This window comes from Camellia sinensis, chromosome 11 (genome assembly GCF_055761805.1).
Source record: "Camellia sinensis isolate YWXY chromosome 11, ASM5576180v1, whole genome shotgun sequence".
Taxonomy (NCBI): Eukaryota; Viridiplantae; Streptophyta; class Magnoliopsida; order Ericales; family Theaceae; genus Camellia; species Camellia sinensis.
In genome coordinates this window covers 146,156,294-146,178,503 of record NC_138971.1, presented here as the reverse complement: position 1 = coordinate 146,178,503, position 22,210 = coordinate 146,156,294, and positions in this window count along the sequence as shown.

Genomic DNA, 22,210 nt, shown 5'->3' with positions numbered 1-22,210 from the left:
ACTGTCGCATTTATTGTGAATGTTTGCTTCATTACAACTTTCTTTGCATGATTCTTACTGCATGAAATGTAGTTTGATTTGAATGGCATTCTTGCTTAAAACTGTTGCATTTATTGTGAATATTTGCTTCATTACAGCTCGGTTTGCATAATCATGAGTTATGTTCAGCTTTGTGCATATCATTTTGCATTTTGCCCCTGCCTGCGGGCACATCTCTTGCTTATCCCGCTTGTTTATTTAAGTCTTCGGCCTTGTCAAAAATGGGTCGTCTCTGGCCTTTGACATTCACTCCCGTCACGTATGACTTTCGAGTTCTGTCAAAGAGGGGCAACTGTAGTTACCCCATTTTTGACCGACCTTAAGACTCAGACGTCATCGATTGAGCGCTCGGTAATGGCGCATGTTGTGCTCGTTCTGAGGTTTCGGAGTTTCGACTGAGAGCCTTACCCTCGGACCTTGGGACCCTTTTGTGCTTTGCTTCGATTTGCGAACCAGGTCTTGTTTTATCTTCCCGAAGGAAGGGAGAGGTCTCGTACACCATCTCTCAATGGCTGTAGGCTACTTTTCGTGGTCGTAGGCCACTTTTTCCGTTTGGAGACCAGTTTTCGATTTTCTGAGCCGTCGGCCGTGCGCCTCGGTTCGGGACCGTTTAACTTTCTCCGTTTGGCACAGTTTCTGGCACACACCTTGCTTCCCCTCTCTAGAGGGACACTGTGGCCCGAGAGACCACCTTTATGGTCGCACGCCACTTTCGTTGCTTAACAGCCTGTTTTCGGGGCACCTGGTTGCGTGTTTTGCCCCCCCAAACTCTCGTTGTGCATCCGTCTTGGTTCATTTTTGGCATGGACCTTGTTTTTATTGTTTGGGAGGTGGTACAAGGGTGGGAGACGACCTTTTCTCCTAGGAGACCACTTTTTTCCCGCCAGCCAATTTTCTTGTCAGGAAGCTAGTCTCCTTGGTCTTTGAGCCACATTTGCTGGTCTCCCACCATACCACTAGCTTGCATTCGGTTGGGAGACCACCAAATGGAGCCACCGACCAGTTTTCTTTGAGTTGAACCTTTTGAACTGGTCGGCCGACCAGGGGAAGTGGCTGGCCGACCACCTGAACTGGTCGGCTTGCTCCCTCTAGTTTTGTCTCTGTGACTGCTTGCCAGCTGTGCCAGCTGGAAGGCACAGACTGCATCCTCCATGCACGTGTATGAAGGATCTTCAACCTTGTTTTTTAGCTTCTTTGAGAAGCTTTGGTCCCTTTTGGCTATAAGAGAGGCCCTCCTCTTCCTTGGCACAGGTTTAGAACTTCTTAGAAGGCAAAATATATATCTCCCTCTATATCTCTCCATTTTGGCTCCAAGTGTGATACCCATGTTCCGTAGTATGCTAATTGGTCCTTAGTTTGAGTATGATTATGTGCTTAGCATGATTTTATGTGCCATTATGTGAATTTGAAGTTTTATCTGTTCATCGTAGGAATATCTGTTTGAATAATTTGCTTTGGAAATTAAATTGAAGGCCTTATCGGCCACGGAACCCGAAATTGATTACGCCATTGTGATTGGCATAATTTTTAGAGCCTACGGTGAAATTTAATTGAAAATTGATTCAGGTCAGATTAAATTGATTTAATTGATGAATTAAGTGCCCAAATATTTTATAGTGAAATATTATGTTAGTGGGGCTTGTTGTATTATAGCACTATACTCCCCTTTAACTCATATGAACTCAAATTTGAGTTAGACAATCAGGAGGAAGAGAGGGCCGGCCATAGTGAGAGAAAGGGAGAGGAATTGTGCTAATTTGGCTTAAAGCTTGGAAGTTTTGGAGAGTTAGCTCAAGAATTGACTAGGGCTTAGAAGATCAAAGCTTCTAGGTGAGTAATTCTTGGATTATAGTTTGTAACTTTTGTGTTCAAGCTAATTTGGTGATCAATAGTGAGATTGAAATGAAATTGTGTTGGATTTGTTGAATTGAAGCTTAATATGTGCATGCATGTAAAGACTTACCTTGAAATTGCATGTTTGTGCATGTTTGAAAACAAATGTGTATAATCCATGTAAAATGTTAAAGGGAACTCATGTTTTGATTTCCATTTGTGTTGTCTAAGTTGAGAATGTGGCTAATTCATCACATGCATGTAGATAAATCAAGAGATTGAGCTTCATAATGTTATAATCTTGCATTGGTGCCATGTTGGTATGATTATATTTGAGATTTGAGCCATTGCATGCAAGGAATGTAGCTGGAAAATCGATTTGGAGCTCAAGAACACAACCTGGAATTTCCAGAATTTTGACTTCCGCTCGAGCGGGGGGGGGGGGGGAAGGGCCGCTCGAACGGAGAAATCGTGCTCCCAGCACTTTTTGCAGAGTTGGATGTCCGCTCGAGCGGGGAGTTTTGCAGACAGGCCTTCCGCTCGAGCGTTCTATTCCACGCCCGAGCGTATTTTTCATGCAACCAGTACTTTTGCAGGCCTTAACAGTCCGCTCGAGCGGGGAAGTTGACGCTCGAGCGGGGACCCTATTCTCTGAAATTTTATTTGCTCATTCTGTGTTTTGTTTTCCGTTCTCTTTCACTTGTAAGCACTCTTAGGCATGTGTTAAGCATTGTAAATGAGTTAATGAGATAAGAATAAAGCCTAAAGAGGAATATGTGAATTAAAGAACGGGTTGAATTAATAATGACCCTTTTGTGTTCATGGAATATGTAGGGTCAAGCTCCAGGGCGAATCCACAAGCCGATCACTGTGAGTAATATTGATATTCGAATAATTGTGAATGTCCAATTGTTTATTCCCTTATAAGCTTTATGATTTGCTGATTGGGATTGTGGACAAAAGTCTGACATGAAAATAATTGGACCTAAGGTCGTTTTGATAGAAATGAATGGACCAGAGGTCGGTATATTTGGAACTACAGTCACTTGATCTAAACCTTGCATAAATGTACATATGTTAAGTAGGAATATGAATTGGGCCCAAGGCCGTTTGGAGTAGGTTGTTCTACATATTATTTATATGACTTCTGTATTTGATATTATTCACTAGGCTATCGCTCACGCTCATTCATGTGTTTGTAGGTGAGCCGAGGGAAGTCCAAACCCAGCCCCAGCGAAGTCTGCCGGGAACGACATGAGTTTTGAGAAAGTCAGCCTTGTGTTTCACGCACGAGACCTATCCTTGCCATTTTGTTATGTAACTATATTTCGTCTTGCTGGCAAGGACTTTATGTATATTTGTAAATAGTCTGTCATGGGTGGACTTAGTTGGATGATCCTGTCTGTAAAGAATTTTATGGTACTGTACTTTTGACGTGGGTTATTAACGTATATGAGTATGGTTTGTTTTGAAGTGCATATAAGCACGGCTCTATGGACAAAGTTTTTTATTATTGCTTCCGTTTGGCCCCTTTACGCTGTTGAGTTATGTCTATTTTGGTTTGAGGCCGTAGGTAATTTCAGGATTATTGGCCGGTTACATCCTTAACCCATAGGGGCGGGTTCGGGTCGTGACACCAAGTGTGCATGGTTCTTGGCCTATTGCACCACACCTCATAGCCACACACCTCCACCATTGATTTAAGGTTCTTGGAGGGTACTTTCAGAGGTTAAAGGTTTGGTTTTTGGTCCCAAAACCTGCTAGTTTTTGCTGAGCTCCAAGGGTAACTCGTTTTCCCACTTTTAAGCTTTATTTTGATCCATCTCTTAGCCTTATTTGCATGCATATTTGAGCTTTGTTGTCAACTGAAAAAAGTCTTTTTTTGAGGTCCTTTTGATGTTTGTTTAAGGCCCTTTTGGTGTTGAGGGTCTTCTACCCTCTTGCATGCTTGTTTTAGCCTTGTTTTGTGCCATGCCATAAAGCCTTCGAGCTAGTTCTTACTTGGCCTTTTAACCAATGAAATCCAGTTGATTTTCAGTGGTTGTTATGTGGTTTTGAGGTCCTAAACCAGAGAGGGGTGACCCTCTCTCTTGTTGTCTTGTTTACTAGCATTTTTGGCCTATCAAAGGAGCATACATTTGCATGTTTTCAAAGCTTGGTTCAGGCCCTTTTTGGTGACTTTTAGGACCTGCCTAGACTCTATCTAGGGCTAGTTTGGTCCCTTTTTGTTTGCTTCTTGCATTTGTAGAATAACCCCTCTTATAGCCTATCAAAGGAGCATGACATTCTTACATGCATTGATCATCTTTCAGTGGATTTTTGGGCTTTATTTGGCATGTCATGTCTCTGACTTTTGCTGGTTTGGTAGCCTCTCACATGCTTCATGTGCTTGTAGTGTAACTCATGCTTACTAGCTTAGAATGCATGTTGTTTTGGCCCTTGATTCTAGCACATTTTGGTCATGCTCTAAACTGATTTTATTCATGATTTGGGCTGTCTTAGCTCTGTTTTGAGGTCCCATGGTCGAATGATGCTTGCCATGCATGCTTGTAGTGTAATACCCTTGCCTAGCTTCGAGTTTTGAAGCCTCTTGCATGCTTAACTTGAGTTGTTTTCATGTTTTGGCATCATTGAGCATGTTATTTCAGAGCTTGTACTTGTGCCATATTCCCATGTTTTTCACTCTTTAAATGCGTTTGAGAGTTGTGCTTGTTTGCCTCATTTTTGGGCTATTGCATGAGCTTCATTTTTGTGCATTGCAAGCCATCATTTTAGTCCATTTTGCCACTGTTTTGGGTCTGCATAGGGACTGTTTGGGGTTGGTTTGGTCATTTGGGCATCGCTTTGCATACCTCTAGTGTAATGCACTTCATTAGTTTCGGTAATTGTGCCATCCAACATGCATCGAGTGAGTTGTTTGCATGATTCGGGACCATCTTGTATGTCATTTCAGAGCTGAAACATGTGTCATTGTATGTCATATTTCATCCTTGTCATACTTTGGTAGAGTTGCACTTTGTTCCTTAGGTTTGGTCCCTTGCATTTGTACATGTTTGCATGTACCTTGTTGCCTCATTTTCATCATATTGGCCACTGATTTGGGTGTGGCCAAGGCCCACCCATCTTGGTTTAAGTTCATCTTGCATTGTGTATGCCCTATAGTCTATGTTATCGCATGTTTGATCATTGTATTACGTATGCCTCGTTCATAACATTGCGTATGTTAGTGCATTGTGTATGCATGCCATATAACCCATGTGCATTGAGTATGCCATTGATTAGTTCATAGCATTGTGTATGCCATTTCCATGCTTGCATGTCATTCCGTGCATCTTCGCATCACTTAGTTGCATTGCATTTAGATTGCATGCTAGAGTTGCATTTGTCCATACATTGTTTGTTGCATTGTGTTTGGAGTAGGGTTTAGTCCAAACACGGGAAACGAGAGACGTTTCGTACTCAAAGTGACGAAACGTGCCTCGATTCTTGGTCACCAACACTCTTGACTATCCATGATAGAGTTGTTGGCTTTAGGTGTTTACATGTGCATTCATTTCACATTGAGTCGTGCAATTCGACTCCTCGACCATCATGCATTGGGATGCGTGATCGATGGCACGAGGATTGAGGACTACACTCCCTAGAGCTTATGTAATGACGAGGAGAGTGGTCGTGCACACATGTGTTGCAAATACCTTGCTTTCTCTCTCTCTTGTCTTTGTTGCAGAAAATGTAGAAACAAGGAGAAGAAACTGGTCGGCCGACCAGGTTTTCTGGCAGGCCGACCACCTTTTCTGGTTTTCACCACCAAGGGTGGTCGGTAGGTGGTCTCCAATGCCCAGTGCTGGTCGGTAACCTTCCCCTAGATTCCCAGGGTGGAGTTTTATCTCCTTGGAGCTTTATGCAAGTTTCTGAGTTCAATTCCAAACAAAGACAAGCTGAGACATCGCGATGGATTTCCCGACAAGGCGACTCGAGCATGCACGCATCCTTTATTATTCGGAACAGAGCTGAGGCAATCCATTTCATGTAGCTTGCATGCTAGTTTATTTGCTTCCTTAGTTAAATTTGTTAATTAGCTAGTGTTGTGTAATAATTAACTGTAATTCGTTATTCATTTGGGTTGTCTAATAATTAGTTTAATTAGCTTAAATTAGCTAGTTGGTTGTGTATTATTCATTCGGACCCTCCGAGAGAGGGCAATGTTGTAATAAGTGTGCGTGTGTGTGATGTATGTCTTCCAACCCCACGTCTTTCTCCCTTTTATTTACCAGCTTATGATGGTTAGTTTTAGGGCACGTTTCAATTAGCATCCTTGTGCTCGCATGTTTGCATCCATTCATCTGTTTTGCATGCACCGCGCTCGGCGCATCATACTAACTGCATCGTATTTCAATTCCAAGTTGAATACATGTTACCTATAGCATCTCATATGCCATCTTAGAATAGCCGAGTCTATCTTAGTTGCATTCTTGCATGTGTTGCATTAGGCATCTCAACATAGTTAGGATTCATGCATGTTTTCTAATTAACTTCTTTCTTTGGCTCGAAGTACTCGGTAAGTGTTTATACTTTAGCATCGTTGCATGCGTGTGAGTGACTGCCATGATAGCGTGCTTACCATGAGACTATGTGCTTATGTGATATAACTGCCTGAATGCCTGTGGGTGAAGGTTGGGTTGCTTGAATTGAAATAATTCGTCAAAACCCGTGTTTTAGCCTACTTGCGAGTAGCAAACTTCAATCCATTTTCGAAACAAACAGATATGCGATGCTTTGTTCCAACTTAGGCAATCTAGTCTATACTTGTATGTTGTGTGCATCACATAGTAATCCTAGGCTAATAAACCAGAATAAGAACGCATGTGTTTTCAAAAACTCGATATCATGCTTAGTAATGGCCGATCTTTGATCGGGCGAGCGGGGGTGCTCATGAAATGACCTTCCCCAATCGTACCCAAGTTCCCGAGCCGAAACAACTTTGGTGATGACGGACACGTGGCCTTAGGCGCTAGTCAGGGTTTCCTAAATTTCCCAAAATAAAAATATTTAGGTGGTGACTCTGTATCTGGCAAAGCAGTCCATGTTTGGCACTTCTTTCTAAAAATCAAATTTTTAAAACGATTTGCCGAATTTGGACTCTTTGGTGATTTATCGATCTTGCATTGCACTTTGTGAGATTAGATTCAGAACCGTGACATTGAATCCAAACTGTAGTAAACCCAATGAACAAAACGGGATTTTTCCCGGGACGTTCAGGGACATCTACAATAACCATGGCTCAGAACCTGGCCAAACGATTTAAATGAGATTACATCTCATATCAACGGTATTTCCATTTCAATTGAGATAACAAGACTATCCTCCACCGATAGCCCAAAGCAATTATTTCTAAACAGATAATAATTACATCCAATAGATAAATTATCAACAATTTCTAAGTTGAGTGATTAATAATTCCAACTCTACCATTCTATCTCATAATGAGCCAATTTCATTATTTCCAACTCAATTTCATATTTCCATATTAATTGTCATTAATTACACTAATGACCCAAATATACCCAAACATGGCATTTCCCCCATTTTTCTCAATATTGACCCAAAGGTCCAAATATTATCAACAACATCAATAACCTCTTTTTAAGGCCCAAAATATACATATATGAGTCAAAAGGACAAAACCCCACTTTTCAACATAACACATCTCAAACCCTAACTGCCCAAATCAAACCATCTATACAAATAGCTCAACATCTATGTTAAAGCACATAAGAATGAGTAGTTATCCCTACCTCAAGAGATGAAACCCAAAGGAGATGATGAAGAAATCTCGAAGTGCTCCAAATCAAGAAATTTTCGGATTGATGGGAAGCCCACACCAAGCTCTACACTTTTTGTAAAGGCTCAAGGGTAGGAGATCACTCTAACTAGATCAAACCCTAGGAGAAGGTGAAATGTAGTGAGAGAAGCTCTCAAAATATGTTTTTGAAAAGTAAGAGAGAGAGTGAGTGTAAAAAGTGATCTAAAATGACCCAGCTGCCAACTGATATACGTATGACCTGCTCGAGCGGAGAATATGACGCTTGAGCGTCAAACACAAAAAACTGGACCCGCTCGAGCGCCAAGACACAACTGCAAAACACACCCGCTCGAGCACAAAGGAAAGCCCGCTCGAGCATAGATTACACTCCTCCAGTATTTTTACAGACATCGAACACCCGCTCGAGCGCCAAGAGGCCCGCTCGAGCGCGACCCGCTCGATCATAAAGAAATTCGCTCGAGCGTGAAAAGCACATCTGCAGAAGTTTTGCAGAGGTACAAAATGCTGAAAGTGTGCAAACTCCGCTCGAGCGCAAAGGGACCCGCTCAAGCGGACCACCAAAAATCTGGGCAACAAGATAAGGGACAAAAGCTCAACCAACCTGTTACAAGCCTACCCAACACATCCTAAAACTCAAATATAAGGAATTAAAGGATGACAACAAGACATATACAACAACTAATTCCACGGAACCTAAGTCCGGAATGCTGTTAAACAATAAAGGAAAAATCGAGATCACTATAAAGACCTTAATGCAAAAAATAGTAAAAAAAGATCCTTGATCATGAGGTAAAGAAAATAATCTTTCATGTTCTATATACAATATTTTATATATACCATAAATAAAATATATCTAATAATTGATATTCTCTCTTCTAAATATAGGGTAATAAAATATATATATATTATAATAAAAGTCTATAAAAATAAAAATAGTCTATATAATAATTATAATATAAAAAAAAAACCTATTAAAATATAAATCTAAATATATAAAACCTGATGAAATATTAAAAAAAAGGAAAATGATTGGTGGCCCTAAAAAATTTGCCCCTAATGCCCCTAATTTCCATTTTTAGAAACTGTTTTCTTTTTTTCTTTCTTTTTTCCTTTTTTTTTTTTTTTTTTACCTAAAGTGGAAATTTCGGGGCATTCGAGCCCCGAAATTCGGGCCCTCAAGCAGCGCCGTAAAAAAAATTATGAACTTATTGAACTATATATTAAATAAAATTTATAAATAAATCTCTCAATCCGAAATCTACATGTTGATAAGAAAAATTATTAAAAATTATTGCATGCCACTGCCAGCAGTGGCGGCTCCTCAATTAAGGTAGGGTATTCCATTGAATATATGTATTTATTTATTTGTTTATTCTTTGTATATATTATTACAATAATGTTTAGGAGCTCTAATTTAAAAGTTTTAATAAAACTCTAATAGTGAATCCCACATTATAATGTAATATTTTAATTTATATATATATATATATATATATTATTTATTACATCATTAAAATTCATATTAAAATTTTAATTTTAGAGCGATAAGCGATGTATCACTACCCATATTACTAAATCAATCAGTCCAACTTTCATCATTTGAATTTTATTTTTTTATTTTTTTATTTTTTTATTTTTATCCCATTGCCTGCAGTGGCGGCTCTGCAAGGCAGGGTATTCCATTGAATATATATATATATATATATATATATTCTTTGTATATATTATTAAAGAGTTGTTTGGAATGATCTAAATAAATATACTTTTTATCTTTTATGAAAAGATGTACAGAAAAGTAGAGAGATGATACGATAAAAAAAGATAAAAAGATAAAAAATATGTACTTATTTAGGATAGTCAAACTTGACCTAAGTTAATCAATCCACCATTCCTAATTTGAATACTTAAATTTTCATCTCGCAAATCTTGACACTCCAATCCAATTCACTCACTCCAAACATTGCACACTAATTCTACAACCCATTCATAATATCTTTTATGGTAAATGTAATACCATGGCTAATGCAACCCAAAATGCATTTAGTTTTTACACTTTATTTTTTGAGTACTAAAAAAGGTGCCTTGCATACAAAATAAAAATACCGAAATAATGAATTAAGACATAAAATTTGAAGAAAAAAAAATGATTTCAAGCTAGTATGAGTTGTATGACTTGTTGAGATTAATGGTAGAACTCCATGTATTTACTACTATTTACTATTGAAATAATAATAAAAATATATCAAAATTCCTTTTTGTTTGTTATTTAAAAAGTTTAAATTAAAAAATTTATTGAAAGTATACAATAGATATTGAAAATGTAAATCTCTTTATATGAATTTTAATTAAAATTTTGAATGAATATCCTAATCAACATTTCTGAAGCTAATTTAATAAACAAATTTGACCTGTTCAAATCTGGTAGTGACATAAGCACATTAGAAGAAATGAATAATTGCCCCTTTAAGAGACCCTGCTATCTAAGTCAAGGTACATTAGAAGAAAAAAAAGAGAGCTGCTATTAGCACATTCCTTTCTTCTTTGGACCCCCATTTCTTTGAACCCCCACCCAGCTAAATGAGGCCCTTCTATTTTCTCTTTGAAATTCCACCTTAATTCCAGCTATACCCTCACTTTAACCCACCTTCCCAACCCAACCATTGTTAGCTCCGGCCACAACCTCCACCACCGGCGCCACTCTCCAGTCAACTCCAATCCAAAGCCACTATTCAGTCAACTTCATTGTGGGATTGCCTTGTTCTTCTTGAGGTATGGACTCTATCTAGGTTATAGTTGACCGTTTAACTAAGTCTACCCATTTTCTGTCTGTCAAAACTATTTATAACGCTGATAAATTGGCCAATATCTATATGACTGAAATTGTGAGATTGCATGGAGTGCCAGTATCTATTGTGTCTGACAGGGACTTAAAGTTTGTATCAAGATTTTGGTAGAGTTTGCAACAGGCTTTGGGGACTGAATTCAGACTGAGCAGTGCCTATCACCCACAGACAGATGGCCAAACTGAACGAACGAACCAAACTCTAGAGGATATGCTCAGAATGTGTGTGTTAGATTTCCAAGGGAATTGGGAGACCTACTTGCCATTAGCCGAATTTGTGTACAATAACAGTTACCATTCAAGCATTGAAATGGCTCCTTACGAAGCTTTGTGTGGAAGAAAATGTCGTTCTCTAATATGTTGGGCTGAAATAGGTGATAGACCTTTGTTGGGACCGGAACTTGTGCAAGAAACAATCGAGAAAGTGATTAATGGGACGCTCCTAGGCCGGTCTGGACATGTCCACTGCTTTGAACCACATCGGGTTCCTCAAAGTATCGTAAAAGACCCCTGACAGCGTCCTCTCTCTCCAGTGTATGTGGTTCGACACAGCCGTTCGTATGGAATATCGAACAGCCGCATTGGAAGTGGAATATCTTCCTATGTTGGGCCTTCTTCTTGGCATTACGATGCCTCTTCTTGATTGGTTCTAGCGAACAGGGACTCGTCGACTGTATAGAATTCTGCGTTTCGGATCGTCCGCCCTTTGAGCCCGGCATGTTCATGTTTTTCTAAAAACTCCTTGTAACTGGAGTCGGCTCCGGGGTTGCATAATATAATACTTGGAATCCCGCCCTTTATTTTTTTCGGGCGAGCATATTTACAATTTGAAAAAAAATCTGTTCCGCTCCCATAAACTCGCGCCAATGTTTCAAAAATTATGGGGCCACATCATCGATTATGTTATAGAAAGCGTCGTCTTTGTGGTCCCTCAGGTCGATGTGGCCAGAATAATAATTATGTGGTCCCAAAGATCGGGCCCAACATGTTTTCCCAATTCTAGATGGGCCTTCAATTATAATGCTCTTGGGCCTGTGCGGTCTTTGGGCTTCGTCTCTTATATTTTCTGCAACCCATTGCTGTATGGCTGTTGGAACGATCCATACTGTGTCTGTAAATGGATGAACATACGGCAATGGTGGATTAAATGAAATCCGGTCATAATATGATGACAACTTGTCATAATTTAACCAGAAACATTTTGGGTCGCCATTTCGTACCACTGCTAGTGCTTCGTCCTTGGTGCCGGCTGCAAGTGCATCGTGATATATATTTTCTTTGTTACTCTGGTTAGTGCAGCGGCTCCTCTCACAGAATTCACCCCATTCTGTGTAATCCCCGTGTTTGGAGATGTATTCCAGCACATTCTGTTGGTTGTAGGCCCCTTGTACATTCAGATGGAAATGGAAACTAGTTCGATCGTGAGTAACGTCGAAGAACCGTTCATTCTGCGTCTGAAAACGGTATGGAAATTAGACAAGGGCATGGAGATGTGGTTGCCCGTCCTCGTGTAGTTCATGTGCAACCCTCACATAATTTGGTGGCTTGGTTATGAACAGCGCTCTAATTTTCTCTAACAGTCTCTCTTTAGGTATGGAACATTGGGCGTATGTGAGGAAGATGTTCTTGCTTTGAACTCTAAAACAACGTCGCATTGAGGCCATAACTCACTCTCGATGACGTCACTTACTCTCTCGGATGACGCAAGTCACTCCCTGAAAAAATTTACTGGTGGAAGAGAGTTAGGGAGTGAGTTATATAGGTGCCCAGGAGCGTCCCACTAATATTACCTGGGATGCTCCCCCCGCGCCGCGTGTCGTCCCCCAATTGGTGCTCCCTTTCGCATTTTGTGGCGTGTTGTCAGCTAGTGTCTCCGCTCCGTGCCCAGATCTGCGGCCAGGATTAAAAGTCTAAAAAGGCAAGCGCCGCTCCCCGATCTACGGCCAAGATTAAAAATCTAAAAAGGCAAGCGCAGGCGGGAAATTATATAAGCCAAAATAATTGGGGGAGTTTGAATTATTTTGCAAATGGATCGCAGAGATCTAGGCCAATTTCGGTCATATAGAATGTGTGTTGGCGTCTATGATTTCAGTTTTCAAATCCCCCTTATCGTTCTGGTGGAGGTTATCTGTAAGATCGGCTTGTTGTAATTGGTAAACACACCAACGGACCAATTACAACAACGAGGCCCATTTAATGTTTATTAGGAAGAATTAAAATAAGCTAGACATATGGCACAACAGCCCATTAGAGATAGGCCCATCAGTAAGCGACCCATCCAAACTATGAAAGAAGTGGACACTAAAGATAAGGCCCAAATTTTATTACGCATAAAACAGTTACAAAATAATAATTTACAATTTTTTTTTATTACACCCAAATCCAGAACCAGAACGCACGGGCTGATTTTCTGAAGGCGCCGTGACGTAGTAATAATCAGCGGCAGAACACGTGTCTGCACATTGCTCCATCGTCTGCATAATTAGAGTCATCGCCGGGGTTTCTGTTTCGGAAACCGATTTCAAACCGGCGAATAGAGCATCTTCTTGCCGCTGTAAGGCGTTGATGAGCCAGATTAAACTTTCGGCGTTATTTTCGTCGACGACCAACAAGGACCAATGCAGCAGATCTGGTGTTTCCGGACGAAGTTATTTTAAACTACGGAAACATGGTTTTTACAAAAAAAAAACGATTCACGTCTAAATCGTTGTGTGATTCCATCTGGAGGATTGACGATTTTCTCCCGTATGATGAGCCTCATTTTTTCTATTTTGATTTGCCGGAGGTTGGTACTGAAAGGGATGAACGACAATCCTGAAAATTGAAGCTGTTAGGACTATATATCCAGGGTGTAGTTTTACGTCAAACTGGTGGTCTTTCCGAACTTGTTGCTGATACGCCTGGACTAGAAAGCAGCATGCGTGATGCCCCTACTCAGGCTGTGGAACAAACGGCGGACATTGATCCATCTGGTATGCTTGACAATGGCCAATGTGAATTTGTCGTTGTGTTGGACCGGTTTCCTAATCCTGCGTATACGCCCAAGTTTGAAGATGTTTTCCTATGGTCTAGTGGTGACCCACGAACTAGTTGTATGGTTAGGGGCACTGAAATAGACCGTTTTGTTGTATTGCGGCGTGTCCCCGTTGTAATGCCGCCGCAATCAAATGAATATCCAATTGTTAGCCGTCAAGGCGTTAAAACATTTATCAACATCGGAAAGAATGTTGTATCCGAATTCCGAGATAGTTTAGGTCAATTTAGCGGCGCGTACAATAATATTGTAAAAAACGCAATTATTTGTTATTTTGTGTGGGAATGTCGCACAAAATCGATTGTAAGAGCGCATTTGAATTGTCGATTGAAATATTGTTATTAATAAAATAATTGATTACAAATTATTTTATAATTGTCGCCGTTGTACATTTGTTTTCTAGGCTAATGCGGATCCTTCCACTGCAGCCTTTACAGCCTCTGAAATTAACTTAGACACGTCATCTGTATTCAGTCGTGATGATTCGGAGTTATTGGATCTGGCCTCACTTACTGATGGGCCTATGTCAACTGGGCCACTAGGCTGATTAATTGGCCCAGTGTTGATTATTGATGGGCCGCGTGTCGGCATAATCATGTCGCGCCGACTGAATGATTCAGGCCCATCCCGAATAGAACTTGATGACAATCGTGCCGCCATTATCCTTTGGGCCGAAGAACCGTATTGGCCCATTGGTGCTGTTAATGTCATTGTGGATCGAAAACGTGATTCAGAATTACAACATGTTAGTCTTGCTTTCGCCACTTTCCGCTCCATGTGCCAAATATCCACGTGGCTGTTGTTGAATACTTTGGACAAAACAGTTATTAATGGCGGCCGATATGTAATTTCATCTGGAAAAGCTGATGTTTGGAAAGCCAATGTGGCTTTCATTTTGCAATATTTCACACCGTCGTTGATGTTTGTTTGTATCAATCTGTACGACGTTATCCATGGGCATCCGTTCTTATCTGCAGCAGCATACGCATTTCCATAATATGTGATGTCTACTGGGCATGTAACTGGAAAAGTAAATCGAGCCTGTAATTGATCATCCGCTCGTAATCGTGTGTCCCGTACTTCGACTTCGACGCGGCCAGTTGCATTAAATGGACATTGTGGCCTCTAGCTTAGCTTGCATTTGTCAATTATCATTGATTTGAATGTGAACTTCTACCACATTGCATCTCCTATCTTTGGATTTGCTATTGATATATTGGAAATCGGCAGGTTCAATGTGGCGTCTATGATTTCGGTTTCCAAATCCCCCTCATCGTTCTGGTGGAGGTTATCTGTAAGATCGGCTTGTTGTATTTCTTCTGACATTGTGCTAGTGTAGTGGTCTGCTTGAATTGTCAGACACACAATTCTCTTATGCCGTATGAATGCCTAATACATGTTCTTATAGGTCCGAGATCATAAAGTTGGGAGAATAATTAATTTAAAAACGACGTCGCATTGGGCATATGTGAGGAAGATGTTCTTCTTTTGGACTCTAAAACGACGTCGCATTGATGCCATAACTCACTCTCAAATGACGTCACTTACTCTCTCGGATGACGCAAGTCACTCTCTGAAAAACTTTACTGGTGGAAGAGAGTTAGGGAGTGAGTTATATAGGTACCCAGGAGCGTCCCACTAATATTACCTGGGACTCTAACTTTAAATCCTCACTAAAGAGTCTTAAACATGGCCTAGGAATGCCTAGGATGGAATGATGATGCAAAGATGCATTAGAAAACATTTTTCAAAACTTGCTGAAAACAGGGGTCTCGCTCGAGCGTAGCTTCCTTCGCTCGAGCGAGCTTGTTAAAACAGAGGGGTCGCTCAAGCGTAGACTCCTTCGCTTGAGCAGTCTGTAAAAATGCAAAAGTACTGGTTGTTGAAATTTTACGCTTAATACCCGCTCGATGCTCGCTCGATCGTGAGACACAACACTTCGCTTGAGCGTAGGTCTCGTCGCTTGAGCATGCGTCTGTATGCACCAAAAACCTGAGAGCTTGCAATTTACGCTCGAGCCATCAATCCTTCGCTCGAGCGGAACTCTGAGTAAACGATGGTCGCTCGAGCGTGGAATCCTTCGCTCGAGCGAGGAAGCCAAATTCTGGAATTTCTAGATTTGCCTCCCAAATTCTTGGTTTGAGCTTGGGAGGTAAATCTGGAAATTCCAGAATTTGGCTTCCTCGCTTGAGCGAAGGATTCCACGCTCGAGCGACCATCGTTTGCTCAGAGTTCCGCTCGAGCAAAGGATTGATGGCTCGAGCGTAAATTGCAAGCTCTCAGGTTTTTGGTGCATGCAGACGCATGCTCAAGCGACGAGACCTACGCTCAAGCGAAAAGCTGTGTCTCACGATCGAGTGAGCATCGAGTGGGTATTGAGTGTAAAATTTCAACAACCAGTACTTTTGCATTTTTACAGACTGCTCGAGCGAAGGAGTCTACGCTCGAGCGACCCCTCTATTTTAAGAAGCTCGCTCGAGCGAAGGAAGGTACGCTCGAGCGAGACCCTTGTTTTCAGCAAGTTTTGAAAAATATTTTCCAAGGCATCTTTGCATCCTCATTCCATCCTAGACATTCCTAGGCCATGTTTAAGACTCTTTAGTGAGGATTTAAAGTTAGAAACACACTAAGAACCAACGATGTAAGTTTTGTGCAATTAGAATGTGTGTTTCAAGTGTGTGTCCGTTATGTGTTATGTAGGTCACGTGCCGCGTATCGTGTGATCAATCTGCTCCGTCTGTTTGTTTCAAGGCCAACTGTGAGTAATAATTTAGTAAAGTTATGCTCAAACTGTATCTACTTTCTGTGTGATAAAACAGGATCTGTTTTCCGAAATGATATGTTCTGTACAATGAATGATTGTTCAATTTCTGATATGTATTCGTGGCATCCTTAGCATCATGTGATATCTGTTAGCTGTTACCCGATATCGGAGGTTCCTTTATGGAACTTATTTCTGTCTGCATTCTGTTACACGTACCGGAGGCCCTGCCACGGGGGCTCAGCTTCTGTTCTGTTACCCGGATCTGGAGGTTCCTTTATGAGACTAGTTATTCGTAACCCCACGTGTATACGTTCTGTTCTGTTCTGTTCTGTTAATGCTAATGGATGTATCACGTAAACTTAATCATGACTTATGATTTTTGTCTGTATATGATCTGGATAAACTATGATTTTGATATGAAACTGAATTATGATTTCTGAATCTGTACGAACTCATTCATTGAAACCCTTTACTCTATTATTATTCACTGGGCTTTCGCTCACAGTTTATATTATGTATGATGAGCCGACACATGACCAGGGCCAGAGTTGACGGCCTTCTGTTCTGTTTTTATCAGCCAGCTGTTGTGCCTCCTGAGGAGGTTCCGAGTGAAGCCTAATGCCATGGCTGTGTTTTTTTTTTTTTTTTTTTTTTTTTTTTGTGTTCATGCTAGTCTTGTAAAGTCAGGTCTTGGGAAGTATAATTTGTAAATACTTTGTAAATATTGTGTACCTGGACTGGCATGTTTATATATATAATTAAGTTTTGAAATGTTCTGTCCCATGTATGTTATCACAGCTCATTGGACGTTGTCTATTTTGTATTATTGCTTCCGTAGCCCCTTATTATTTGCTAATCTGTTCGGAGGCCTTTGGTAATCCACGGATTACTAGCCGATTACGGTCCTAAACCTACAGGGGCGGGTTTGGGTCGTGACACAAAGGCATTAAACTAGTGAAGAGCATAACACTATGAGCATGCAATACAAAGCTCAAAAGAGACCAACAGTCCAAAACAGTCCTAAAACGCCCTAAATATAGTTCTAAAACATGCTTGAAATAAGCTAAGAGTAGCTATATTAAGAGGCCAAAACAATAGCACATGCTAGGCAATTTAGCACAATTGCACTACAAGCATACAAAACAAAGCTCATGTGATCAAACCAGCTTAAAATAGAGCTTAATCATGCCAAATCAGTAGCTAAAATATGCTGGAATTGAAGCATAGATGGCAAGAAAAACATGCTCATGTGTTGGCTCACAAACAAGGCAGAAAGCACAACTCTCAAAAGCAATGAAAGAGTGAACTAAGAGAGAGTGTGACAGAGGTATATTCACTGAAATCACTTGTAAAATGATGCTATACCATGCAAACAACCCAAGCAAAGCATGCTAGAGGCCTGTTTTAAGACTGTTTTTAAGTGTTTGTTGTGTTTGAGCTCCATTTTGCATAGTTGTAGTGTAAATGCCTTAACTAGCTTTGAGAGTTAACAAAAGCTAACAAAAGCTAGAAAAATAAGGTAAAACATGGAGCATGTCAAGCTAGTAGACAAAACACAAGGAGAAAAGGCTACCCCCTCCATTTTTGGACTTCAAAACAATGTTTCTATCACTGAAATACCTCTGATTTTCAATGGTTAAAAGGTCCAAAAAGTTTGACTTTTACAAGCTAAGAGATGATGGAAAGGCACATACAAATAGGCAACAAGAAAGGGAATACAACCCCTTAGCACAAAATGGCTTTAAACCACCATTTTTAGGACTGAAAAATAGAGGTTTTTGCAGTTGAAAACCAGGCCAAAAACAGTATGCAAAAGTGGCCAAACTAGTATGCAAAAATAAGCTTAAAAGGGGGAAAGTGATTACCTTTGAAGCACAACAGCACTTAAGCACAAAAGAGGCACCAAACCAAGCTTAATCTTCCTTCTAGAGCTCAAACAAGGTCCCAAGGAATCTCAGCCCAGTGGTGGTCAAGTTTGATCCAGGATGTCCAGGCAAAGGAGAGGTATATCTCTACTTCCATGCACACTCTCTTCTTGTATGCACAAAAAGGGCAGGAGAGAGAGAACTCTAGAGAGAGAGGAATGTAGAGAGAGAGGATTTTTAGAGAGAGAGCCTCCCAAAATTTGCTCACCTCTCAAAATATGAGATATGGCCTTCATATATAGCAAAAACAAGAGCTTGGTCGAAAATATCTGATTTAGAGACAGCTGGAGCACTTGGAAGACAACTGGAGGAAAAGATTTGCAATTTCTGAGCTTTTTGGACATGGGTGGCCGACCGGCTACTTGTGCTGGCCGACCAGCTACCCTTCTGGCCGGCAAAAGCCATTAGTGGCTAGCACACCCCCCCAGTGGCCGATAGCAAAAACTGGTCGCAGTCCCCGACTTCAAACAAGCATAACTCTTTCATATGGACTCTTTTTCAGTCCATTCTTATGCCTAAATTGAAGCCCCGGAAGTAAGATTTCCAATGGTGGCAGCCTTACATAAAAATTCCAAGTATACTAAGAGATATCCCTCTTTTAGTGAAGACTGCTCAGTTTCGGTCCAACCAGATTGATGCCCAAATTCAACCAGCCATATCTCCCTCATCTGGTCTCGGCTTGAGGAGATTCTTAAGTGCAAAATGAAGCCCCGAAAGTATTCTTTCCAACGATGGTGGCCTCATAGCTGAAATCCAAATGTACAAATAGATAGGCTCGATTTAGCGAGGGCCGCCCGGTTCTTTCTTAACGATTCATGCCCATCTTCTTCCCCAACTGGGTTTCTTCCCTCTCCTCTAATTTTCTTCTACTTCAAACCTCTAAACAAAATGTTTTAAGATTTTTTCAAAGAGTTCACCTCTCTTTTGTTCATTTCCACTTTGTCATTGCTCGGTTTACCGAATAGCGCAATATTTAACGAAATGCGAGCCTCAAAACATCGTACAAACATTTTTTTAAAAAATATTTTGAAAGAGAGGGTTTTAAGATCTAAAATCTTTTTATTCAAAAAATGGGGCATGAGGTTTGGATTTGACTCTCTCCTTGCCAAAGAAATCGAACCTTTGCATAGCATAGCCTACACCATCAAGTAAGCAATCAGTAGTGCCCAAATCTTAAGGGCGGTCAAAAATAGGATGTCTACACCTAGCTACCATTATTGGTCGCTGCTCATCCCAACTCAAATCGTGACGGCAACGAAGGCGACTAGGGTTTGTGTCATGACCCAAACCCGCCCCTATAGGTTTAGCGTCGTAACCGGGCAGTAATCTTCGGATTACCCAAGGCCTCTGAACAGAATAACATATAATTAAGGGCTGCGGAAGCAAATTTATAAAAACATACATAGTCCATCAAGCTGTGCAGACATACATGGGATAGATAGGTACATAAATAATGCAATGCACAAATAATTAACGCAGGATTTCATCTTAATTACTTATTAGGCATATTCAATCATGGATTAATGTTAATCAGAGGTATACATGGGACAGATAATCTTAAATTTGTAAGCATACATATGACGTCATAAAGGTGCAGTAGTTATACGTCATCCAATGTACATATAAATAGAAGTTTTGTTCGTAAGCCAAAAGGAACAAAGTCTTGAATATTCACAAAACATGACCACACGACTTGACTTAATCCAGAACCTCCTCGGGAGGCACATAAGGTGGCTGAGAAACATGACATTCTTCAAGCATTATCTTAAGCCTGGTCATGAGCCTGCTCACCTATATACATAATAAATAAATAGTGAGCAAGAGCCCAATGAATAATAACAGAGTAAATGGGTAAATGAATGATGTCCCAAAACCAATTCAGAAACCAGAGTTCATATTGAAGACAGATTCATATTCGCATCCTTGTTCAGAGCATATACAGAAATCATAGTTCATGCTTAATTTTACATAGTACATCCATTAGCGCTAACAAATCACATACAGAGCATCATAGATCTTACTTGTTAGTTCCATAGAGGAACCTCTGGTCGGGTATGGATAACTTGTCAGTTTCATAAAGGAACCTCCGGACTGGGAACAGATAACTTGTCAATTCCATAAAGGAATTTCCAGCGGGGTACAGATAACTTGTTAGTTCCATAAGGAACCTCTGGTCCGTACAGATAGCATACTTGAATCATAGCATAGATTCTACAAATATTTGTCAAAGTTGGACAATCATTCATAGTATAAAACATAGCATTTCATAGAACAAATCTTATTCCATACACAGAAAATAATTTATCTTGAACATAGCTTTACTAAGTCATTACTCACAAATAACAGATGGCTCCAAGTAACGAGCAGAGTAGGCAATTCAGATATGTTGTGGCGCGTGACCTACACATAAACAGAACGAATACGTACTGAATTACACACCCGGAAACATTACCTTGGTTCTTTCTTATCTTGGTGTGTTTCTACTTTTATCCTCATTATTGTGTCTTAATCTTGGCCTAGGAATGCCTAGGATGCAATGAGGATGCAAAAATACATTTGAAAACACTTGGTCTAAAATGCTAGAAACAGGGGTTCTGCTCCAGCGCATGCGCTCGAGCGAACATGAAAAATATGAGTGGTCGCTCGAGCGCAGCTTCCTTTGCTCGAGCGGTCTGTAAACTTTGCAAAAATATTGGTTGCTCGATTTTTGTGCTCGATGCTCGCTCGACGCTCGCTCGAGCGTAAGTCTCAGGTCCTTGCTCGAGCGTAACTCTTGTCGTTCGAGCGGTCTGCAAAAACATGAAACTTCTGGGAGCTTGCATTTCACGCTCGAGTGAACTTCAGGTCGCTCGAGCGGAAGTGCAAGATCACAGAGTGGTCGCTTGAGCGTAGGTTTTGTCGCTCGAGCGGAGAGGTAGAATCTGGAATTTCCAGATTGCTCTGCTAAGTGCAAAACTCGAATTCAACCTTTCAAAACACAATTCTTGGGCCCAAAACTTGAGAAAACAAGTCTAAACTTGGAAACATAAGGAATTAAAGATCATTTCATCAAATCAAGGCCCATAAGTATGCCAATTATACAAACTCAAGCTTGAATTGTGAAAATATAACATGAATATGACATGCATGGAGTGATTTAAGCTCCAAGTTTCCGAATCACGAGCAAATGAGATGTTTTAGTCAAAAATTTGTTGAATACCTTAAACAAAACCAAGATATGGACATACATGTAGAAATTCTTGAGAATCAAACTCAAAATGCTATGATATATATATATATATACATGCATGCATGATACACTTCTATAGTCAACCATCTAAGTTCAATTCTTACACTACACAACTCAATTCTTTGAATTCATGTACTAAGTGACTTAATCCAAAGCTAGAAGGTTGAATTCTTACCTTCAATGGTCAATTGTTTGAAGTCTCAAGCCAAAACCTCCAAATTCTCTTGTAATTCTCCTAAGATGAGCTCAATCTTCTTTTCTTCCTCTCTCTCTACGCTTGACTCTTGAAAGCTAAAGGATGATGAGAAAAGGGTGGCTCAAGTAGTGTATATAGGTCTTATATAGGCTTGCCTAGGACATTTAATTAATCTTAACTTAAGCTAGGCAATTGACATCAATTATTCTAATTTAATTCGTTCCGAATTGAATTTCAATTGAACTTACCATAATGTTCTAAAACTTCCAAATAACACATATACTAAGTCAATTTCGTGATCGGATACCGATAAGGCCTTCGATTCGCAAAATATAACAAAATTTCAAACATATATTCCTACAATAAATAGATAGGTACATAAATAATGCAATGCACAAATAATTAACGCAATATTTCATCTTAATTACTTATTAGGCATATTCAATCATGGATTAACGTTAATCAGAGGTCGGGGTTGTTACAGTCTTCCGCCCTTAAAGAGTTTGGTCCTCCAAACTCGAATT